This window comes from Morone saxatilis, unplaced genomic scaffold, assembly GCF_004916995.1.
Source record: "Morone saxatilis isolate NCDOM2014 unplaced genomic scaffold, NCSU_SB_2.0 Contig17, whole genome shotgun sequence".
Classification (NCBI taxonomy): domain Eukaryota; kingdom Metazoa; phylum Chordata; class Actinopteri; family Moronidae; genus Morone; species Morone saxatilis.
In genome coordinates, this window is record NW_023339729.1 from 20,170,391 (window position 1) to 20,180,777 (window position 10,387).

Below are 10,387 nucleotides of genomic sequence, written 5' to 3' on the forward strand. Positions count from 1 at the left end.
TTTCTTAAGTTACATTCTGGGGGGGGGGGGGGATCAAAGGATATAATCTAGGGTATACACACCAAACACGTAACATATTATAAAAATCCTCTGTCCAGAATATTCAACAATTAATCATCTCCCATATAGACAATTAAATAATTTGCCCCTCTCTGTTATACATTAAAAACAAATATCTAAAATATTGAATCAATTTAACAGAATTATATAAAATATAATTTTCCATTTACAGCTCTTCCCCTTTCTCTGTGACATTTGACCTCAAATGTCCTCTTGGTTTATCCACTAGCGTAATCATTTTTGCTGCAATCAGTCATCAGCTTTGTTTGAGGAGCGGTCTATTTTTGCCCTGCAGATCTGTCTTTGGAGGCCAAACCAGGAAGAGGTGATGTCATGATGGCTATCACTTACAATGCTCCAGCCAGCTCCAGATGTACAGACCCCCTTCTCTCCTGAGGTATGACCTCAGCCTGGGAGTACAGAGGGAACATCTGCTTGATGATCTGGTTAGCAGGAGGTTTGCATCTGATGCAATACACTACACTGGAGAGAGCTTTCTTGTGTGATCTAGAGGAAAATATTTGTGATCAGTCCTCATGCACTGTAGCTCTGACTGGTGTCTCGAAATAGGTCAGAAACAAGAAGACTAAGGTTTGTGTGTCTCGTATACTGAACGTGTACTCATTTATGCACTTTGATTGACGAGGACATTTCAGAGACTATTGTTTCAGGCAATATCGAAATACCTTTGGCAAGAAGATCCTGCAAAACACTGCGCTGCTTAAAACTGTGACCCTGACATTCTTCAGCTTATCTGCTCACTCCAATGATGATCTATCACAAGGTGTCCAATCCACTGTAAAACATGCAAGGGGAATTAAATCTTTTATTAGGTGCAAAAGTTTATTCTTGACCTTGTTATTTGACAAAAAAGACAAGGTGAGGTTGAAAGCTCAGAGGAATGCTAGCATGTCGATCTTGGGTTAAGATAATTAATCAACCTTTTGTGAGTCACTGTTGTTCTTCAGACACTTTCAATGCAAAATACTGTGAAGACCTTGCCTTTTACTATAGGCTATGTCCTACATAAATACAGTTTTCTGCTGAAGTTATAACCGTTCTGATTATTTTACACTATTTCTGTTCTCTAAACTTAATGTTTCAATTTCGCAGAGAGCTGCACTACCAGCAGTGGATAATCTATGTGCTTAAGGTTTATGTATAACAATGTTTATGATTATTTTACCTGCGTTTTCACTCCATTTAAAAGTGCAACAAATGGTCCTGTACTGGGGGGATCCACTGATATTTAGAACAAGGACAGAGGAATATTTGAAGCTTCAAGCTTTCAGTTTTACTTTAAAACCATCATCAGGAGGAGATAGATCATGTAAATGTCATGACTTTACTTGATGTTATGTTATTTGTTGATATGTGTTTATTGACACCTCTGTCTGCTTCTGATAATAGTTTTAAAGTAATGGTTTGACATTTTGGGAAATATGAGTATTTGCCTTCTTGCCGAGAGTTAGATGAGAGAAAATTGATACCACCTATATGTTTGTAACTTAAATATGAAGCTGCAGCCAGTAGCCTGTTAGCTTAGCTTGACATTAAACCTTGAAACAGGTAAACAGCAACCCTGGCTCTGTCTGAAGGTAACAAAATTGCCTGCACTTTTAACACTCACTAACATATTATACCTAAAAAACAAAGGAGAAATTAGGATAGGATAGCTCACCTTGTAGAGCTGGTGCCCCGTCTACCAAGGCTGAGTCCTTGCTGTAGCGGCCGTTCAAATAATCCAACCTGAAGGCCTTTTCTGTGTGTCACCCCCTCTGTCTCTGCCCACCTTTCCTGTCACTCATCAGCTGTCACTATTGATTAAAGGCAATAAAAAAAAAAATAAACTCCCCTACCTAGATTCAGTGTTTAGTTTGTCTGTTCTGGGCCACTGTAGAAACATGACGGTTCAATATGGCCATGGAAGATGACCCACAATGTCTGTAGATATAAATAGTTGTTCTAAAGTAACAAAAACATAACAATTCCTATATTTCGGTGATTATACACTAATGAAAACATAGTTATGAATATTTTATTCAATTTCTGTCAATAGATCCTCCAAAATGTTACATACTGGACCTTAAACAGAGTTAGCAAAGCATGTTGTAAGTAATTTATGATCGAAGCGCAATAATTCTCTTTTCAATGTCTCATGAAGACAAAACTGACAAAAAAGTTGCCTTTTAAAAAAATTTGATAACTCACCTCGCAGGTACCAGCAAGCCTTTCCTCAGGAGCTGAGCTCAAAAGGATCTTCAAAGGTATAACATGTCAAGCACAAATTCATGAATCAAAGGGAAACGCCCTGGACTGGACGCCAGTCCTTTGCAGGTCTAAAGCAGAATACCCCAGGGCAATTTAGAGTCTCAAAATTCACTTGACTTACACAAAATGAAAGGAAATTTACATGAACACAGGTAATATCAAATGCAATAGGTTTTATTAGGACAAAAGAGACACCTCCTTGAAGAAATGCTTCTGAGAGTGCACCTGTAGGGTGAGGGACAGCTGGCCGAGATACAGGTGCACAGCCATGTGTCAGCCCTGAACAAGTGTCAGCAGTTGGTTGAAGTTCATCGTGTCACCACCCCCTTGTGCAAAATGTGCCGCGGCTGCTTTGACTGACAGCTGTGCTATCTAGGGTTAACTATCCCATCTGACAAGTGACTGTGACAGCTGCTGTTAGACGCTTCTCCTTCCCAAGACTCGAACACTTCTACTCAATAAACCAGTGCAGCCCAGGGAAACTCTTTGCTGGGGGTGAACAGAATTGTATGTGTGCATGTGTAAGGGTGGGGGTTGCAGGTCCTCAAGGGAGTCTCATTTTACACAGTGGGTTTAGATTAGAAGTATGGCATTGTCTAATGAGAGGGCCGGTGATTAAACCTCTAAAAGATCAGTGAGAAGAATCAATCAATCAAGTGTGCTTGAGATAAACCTCACAGTGTAAAAACAGACATACCTTGACCATAAGATGACAAAGTGGCGAGCTAGTAGGACCTAAGGTAGTGCCACACTCTGATTGGTGCATCCTCTGTCTCTGTGCAATGAAGGTAGAAGAGGAAAGCCGAGAGCCCCTAGAGACAGCATTCAAATATTACCACCCCAGACATTATTTCTAGAAGGACTTGCAAAAAGCCGCGCCAAATGAGCCACCCGTTTGAAATGTGAGCTGGCCTGATGCACTGCTGCCATGCCTCGCATTGCTGCAAAGAATTTGATGGGCTTGCCAAGAGCCCTCGGAAGGCAAAATGAATTGCATGTGTGAAGGAGTGTCATCTAAACACGTGTGTCAGTCATCGTAAAGCATTTCCACCCCGTGCTAATTCATGGAAGTCTATGGAGTTAATGTTGTAATCAATCCTAACCCGTGAGTCCACTCTTCCTCTGCCTGGTTAGAGACAGGCAGCGCTCCAAAGTTTCTAAATGGCTCCCGCTCCTCATGAACCCTGACCTAATAGAGCCTACTACTAAGTGGTTCAAATGTTAATGTCCTGTCTACACCTTTTACATGCAACATGTTGGCCTTGTAGTTCTTGTCCTGTTTTGGGTTGAGGGAGCAGATAAGTATTTGACTATTTCAAGAGCCCGAGCTCATCTTTTAGATTATGCAATCTGTCTTTCCTGCACTCTGGTATGATTGTGATGTCTGCACTGGACAGTCGAACAGGACTCACCACCAAGGAAATATTGAGGTGACGGAATGAAAAATGAAATTTGACCATGAAATGTTATTCCTTAGCTTTGGGAACAGTATGTGTAACAACATAATTTAAGCTCAGATATACATTTTGTTTTGGGCTTTATAAATAAAAAAAATAAAATGTTTTTGCATCAGGATAATGATTAAAATGCAAATGGTGTGACACACTCGCAGCTGATTAGTGGTGCACAAATGTTGTTGTTATAAACCATATTGATGTTAAAAGTCCAGTGTGTAACACAGTTTTAGGGAGGATTATTGGCAGGCAGTGGAATATAATATTCAGAGGTGTGTGTGAGTGTCTCCTCCACCCCAGGAATTGTTGTGTTTTTGTTACCTCGGTAAAGTATTTGATGGAAGCCAGTACTCGGCCTTTCCATGGAGTCCAACCAGTTCTAGTACAGAATTCCAGTGTAAGATTTTTGTTCCTGTATCGAAGAAGTATCACGGCGTATAGTTTTGCACATTACACCTAGCGATTCACGAATGGCCTGACGGTTCTTATTCTCATGTGTGTTTCTCCGTCCATTATAAGGTCTGTCGGGCAATACCGACGGCTAAGATGGGGTTTGCAGTCTGTGTGTGCCAATCTGCTACTTCTATACTTTGATGTCCACTGAAAGGGATCTCCACGCGATAGTCTGAGCTCCTTTAAATTCATTGACGCTAATCCAGTGAAACAGTAATGGTGGAGGTGTTTTGAACCAGCATTGAAGCCAAGTGTGTCGTATTTCGTACTTAGACGTGTTGATTTGTCAGATTCTCTATGGCGCAGAGGAAGATCAACCTCGAAGTTGGATCAGCTTGGGGCTTTCCACGTTTTTTGGCGGTGTGGTGCTAAGAGGAAACTTCTAGTCGGTTGTTACAAAGCCCTGGCTCGTGTGGTATATAAAGAGAATGCACAAGGCAGAGAGTAGTTAATGTAATCTCGTATTTAATCATAACTTAGTTTTTTTCTCTAGTGACGATTATTGAGTGTGTCAGGAAATAGTAGATGATACATTATACGGTAGTCCCTATAAGACATTCAGGACTGACAATTTAGTTTTGCATAATGTTATGTTATAGTTGGAAGTTGGACTTCCTGCGTTTTGCCTCTTCTGTCTATTTTTTGATAGGGTCTCTCTGTGCAGCTCGGGGGCGAACTGTTGATGCGACAGTGTTGTGCTGTAGCCCACCAGCATAAAGGCGTAATCGTTAGTTAACTATTATGCGAATATGGTGTGCAGATTTTTTTCGATAATGGATTATTCTATTATCTCTCCAGAATTGGCCTAAACTCACCGCTTTGAGGGAATCTTTTTAAGATAGATTTGTAATTGGATGTAGAGCTTTATAACCCTATTATGATATTACTTTCAGACATGTAATCCGTTGATATTTATTACCAAACCAATAATGAAAAACATGTACATTATCACCTATGTTTATACAGCTCTAGTTGGCTGGTGTTCTCGAAGATGTGTGTGCTTCATTTTGCTTGCTCTTTCTAGGGCAGTGATATGTACCATAAGAGCTTTAAAGACAGATGATAGTTGTTTTGGTTATATGAAACTGACCGCGTGGTTAAACTTGTTGACACTTTTTGTGGTGACCTTGAATACTGAATTGATTTAGGACACTAAATGGCCTTACATGCGGTGGGAAAATCATATGGTGCAAAAGCTGTAAGCGGTCGTGGTTTGTGATATTAAAAATATATATATAGTGTGAAACACTAAGATGATCCTATGATAATGATCCTTACAGATTTAATCCGATTGAGACATATTCCCAAGTTAATTCGTTAGACAATTGTGAATTCGCCAAAAATGTGTGCGTGCCGCTATTATTTGGGTTGTGTTATTACTATGGAGGTTGTCCGGTTGTAGAGAGATGTCTATTTGCCGAGCTCGATTGAACCCCTTGATGAACAGTTGGCCAGATGTGGTATGTTGTGAAGTAGGTTGTTCTCAACTAGCTGCAGTGGAAACACAAGAAGTTTATGCATCTCTATTATATTGATTTATTATTATTTTTTAGGTTTATGTTGTATTTTGTTTTTTGGTTATGTGGTGGTTAGCTGACAGAGTTTCATAGTCTTCCAGACCTGCAGGACAGGATTCAACAAGGTTTTTGTTTAGGTGTGAGTAGTTGATAAGCATGTGTATGTTTTTGAGCCTATCATTCTTTTGTTTGTGCCATCGATCAGGTTGGGAGTTTGAACTTTTCTTTTAGCTGTTGTCTCCCTCTTGAAAATGTTTTTTTAATGTGTTTTTCTATTTTGTTGGATCTTGTATTTGTGTTTGTAATTACTTAGAAATCTTCTAACAGTGTCGGTGTTTTGTCCGACTCTGGGTGTTTCTCTTTTCAGCAGCGCAGTTACATTTGAGTTTGGGTGAGATCGACGGTTGACCTTAAGTTGGATTATTAGGAGTCTACTTGATGCTGGAACATGTCTATACAATGTTAAGTATATTGTATGGATTCTGTGGCTATATGGAGAAATCTCTCGTGTCGTAATAGTGTGGTATGCTGTTAGTGTTTTTTGTGGTCTTCCGGTGCTGTTGGCGCACCTTTTGATCCATTGCTCTATCGGTGTTGTTTGTTGGTGGTCTTGCTGTGTTGATGGGTCTCACAAGTGGAGACTGTCACCTAAATGTTGCATATTTCTATGTTTTCTCCTCCTTTCAATTAAACCTCTCATCAATGCCACTTGGAGTATATATGTTGTGTGTGTTCTTCTCGTCTATAGTTCAGGGAATATGTATGAAACACATTTGTTTTCCGTGTGCTTTTTATCTTTCTCCTCCTCTGTAATCTTTCATATGTTGTTTGAAATAAATAGCAATAGGCAGAAGGATTACTATCCAAATTTCATCAGCATCACATGTCACAGCCATTAGCATGCATACTGGAGTATAAGTGCCTCTATTGTTGCGATAGGTTGGGGATAGGTGCGCGTGGCGACTTGACATTTACAAGTGTTGGCGCGCGAATTATATAGATGTTGTGTTGTCATGATAAGTTAGATATTTACAGTAAGCTTAAGATGTGGTGAATTAGATGGTTGTCATGTTTTGTAATGATGCTTTACATGTGCATGAGTGGCCAGCAAGCGTTGCATTAGCAGTACTTCGGTGGATGTTGAATGTAATCAATTGATAGGTTTGCTTAATATTTTGTCGTCCACTTTTAGAGAGAGATGCATAATTAAGATTTGTGCTGAGTGTGCAGAAGGCGGCGCTGTGCTTATGGTGGCGGAAGCACAGGAGGTGGAGAAATGTCGCGGACGCACTGCTTCAGCGTATTTGGTTTGATATGTTGTGGACGGTAGTTATGTATTGGTATTGAATTGGGTATAGAGAATATATTGTCCAGAAAGAAAAACTTGTTGGATTATTTTTATAGGGCGCTGAGATTTCCGTGTATTTGTCAAGATTCGAATGTATATGACCAACAAGTCGTTATTAGTAAAGATAAAGGATATTTTTATTTCCCCAATTTTGGGATTCCTGGCATGTGTCGGATACAGACACTTTTTAGATTCGTGATCGCGTTAGGGATGTTAAAATGGTTTAGAAAATAATAAAAATACAGTTGTTTAAAAGGAACAGTATGGAAATGGCTAGTTAAGAAACTTGTTTTGTGCTCTGAGGTTATGGGCCGCTGGTGTATATACTGGGTGGTTTTCGCCAGTTCTCGCGGTTCCTTTTGAGTGAAATGGTATAAGAAGAACGTATTCGCAGATGCGTGGTTACTTACAGAGTAATACCTACGAGTTATACTGTACATAATTACATTTCCACGACATAAGAAATTTTATTGTAATTTAGATTGGCGGACAATAGAGAGATGGTATGTGTGATTTGAATCATGCTTCTTTTCTGTAATGTATGGAGCGTGTGGTAGAATGGGGTATTGTAGAATAGCCATTCAGTGACACTTTAGATGAGTGTAGTGTATTATTGGAGGGTAAGTACGATTATAACAATTGCGCTTTGTTTGTTCTGTTATTTTAGATCTGTCTATGTAAGCTTCGCGTTGGTAATAAGCGAGTGACTGATGATTGCTGTACCTGGTGGTCCCTAACACAGTATGCTTTCTATGGTTGACCAATATACAGAAGTAATACGAACACGGCGATTTGTATCTCTCATTGGGTGTAAGATAGCGAATACACTGAGTTCACTAAGCACATCGGTGAACGCCACTGGAATGGACTGATGAGATAAATTACTAGTTTAAGACAGCACATGCTTAAAGAGCAGAACACAAAAAGCTATAAACAGAATAAAGAATGAAGTAGCTGGTTTCCTGATCTGATATGGTAGATAAAGTTATAACAAACGATAAGTTGATGCCTAGCGAGGTTGGATAAAAGTATCGAACATTTTCACCAGTGTAGGATGCTCATGGAGACTTAATGTTATGAATTTCTGTATGTATAATCTAATCTACACAATATTGATCGTTGTTTGAAGTAGATTAAGTGAATGTGTGAGTTATTAAGAAGTTTGAGACTGGAAATATGTGATGAGGATAGCTATAACTGGGAGATTAACTGAGTAATGTAGGGTGTATGGTTAAGAGTAAGAATTATATAAAAGTGTGTAATAGATAAATTGGAAGAAGGTGATGTGCTATATTGGTATGAGTCCAATCTGGAGAATGTGTTTGTGTAGATAATGTGCCTAGAATAAAATAGCAGGTAAATGGTAAATTAGTTATCCAAAGAAAGTTGGTGGTAAGTAAGTGTATAACGTGTGTCCGTATCTCATTAAAGAACATGGTCTCTATCGTGTGTCGCGGCGCAGTTCCTTGGCTTGGTTAGAGATATTGATGTGGGGAGTGTATACGCTGTAGTGGGCGCATGTCATGGTGTTTTTCTGTAGAATTGATTGTGTCTGTTTTCAGTTGGGTTGGATTTGTGTGTTTCATACACAAGGAGGTGGCAATAAACTATCTACTGGGTGAAATCAATTTACTTGCTTGAATTTCACTCACAATGAGATAAAATAATAAATGAGGTAGCGAAGTTTATAAAGCTGTATAAGAGGTCTGTGTAAGGGATATTTCAAGCTCATTGTCGTGTGCCTTGAGTGTCTTGTTGGTGAAGATATGAAAGTGCGTAGGGTGGTTATGGTTATTTATGGTTGGTTGTGGGTGTGGTAGTTGTGTTGTTTGTATGTTTATGTGTAGTAGTAGTAGGTAGTATAGTAGAGAATGATTGGAATGTGTAGGTTACTAAAAAAGTTCTTGGTGGGGAGCCTTCGTTATCATATTGGATACACATAATCGACCACCCACCGGATCCACCATCCTTCCCGCTCTCGTCTCTCCTTCCCGCTCTCCGTGCCCCTCTCTCTCTCTCTCGCGCTCGCAGACTGTGTGTTGGTCCCAGATTTTTTCTATCACGTTGCTAGCGTCTTCTTCTCTCCGCTCTGCTTCGCTACTATGTAGAGTTCTGTCGCCTGTCCGTAGACGGTCGTACGCCAGGAGCCTCCCTCCGCTGTGAATACGTATTCCCTACGCCTGTCCTCAAATGGGGATTAGAGTAGTCCACTTCCACGCGCAGGCAACCTTCGTGTGAACTTGATCTAAGGTAGGAACTCTCGAGAGAGAAAAAGAGAGAAAAATTTAGGAATTAGATATATATAACTGAAAGACTTGGTGGGTTTAACTAGTGTTTTGTATTCACTGCTGTGTAGATAGAATGGTGTCGCTGTTTTTACCATTCTTTTTTATTTAGTTGGAATGTTGTGTTTTTGTGTGTTTGTTTTTTGTTTAATGGTTTTTTTGCGACCTTATTGTTGGTGTCATTAATATTCACTAAAAGTAGCCTGTGGCATTCTTTATTATGTTGTGATCTCATGTGTGTATATGTATTTTAACTTCTTATCTTTTCTATATCTTATAGGTGTAGTTTAAAACCTGCATTGCTTTTGGACTTCTTTGTGCTATCTGAGATATATGGGCTTAGAGTTTGATCTCCTTCTTGTGACTAGGGAGTGAGGTCACCTTCTTCATTCCGTTCTTCTAATTCAGATTAGAAAGTATTTGCTAGTATATTTCTAAATGTCTGATCATTCAAGTGTTGGCTGTAGTAAATGTATTGTTTGACAATAAGTGATCGTTATCAGTGTTATCTGGTTGTGACGTTATAGCCGAGCTTTTGTGTATTCATTTACTTACTGAGGAAATGGCTTCTGTATGATTGTCCATTGCGGCGCTGCCCTGCCTGGATTGTGCTATCATCTTGTAATTTTTTGTTTTATGATATGTACATGCTGTATTGATATTAATTGAAGATGGTTTGAAGGGAAACTGTTGAAGTTTCAAACTTTTAGGGTAATGCACTAAGTTGTAGGTGTCCTGTACACGTGGCACCAGGGAGAATCATGGAGGGGACTGAGAAGAAGGTTGTGCGAGTTGTGTGTGGAGTGTGTTGCATTTGTGGTGTATTTATGGAGAGGTGAGAATAGTTTGATGATTGTATGGCATTAGTAAGATGTCTTCTGTCATCTCCGTTTGCTTCTTCCTGACACTTTTTTAGTTTCATCTTCTTGACAAATCATCTTAATATAGTTGCTTTCATTTAGATCCTACAATACAAGTGTAGGTGCTATAGGGTGGGTT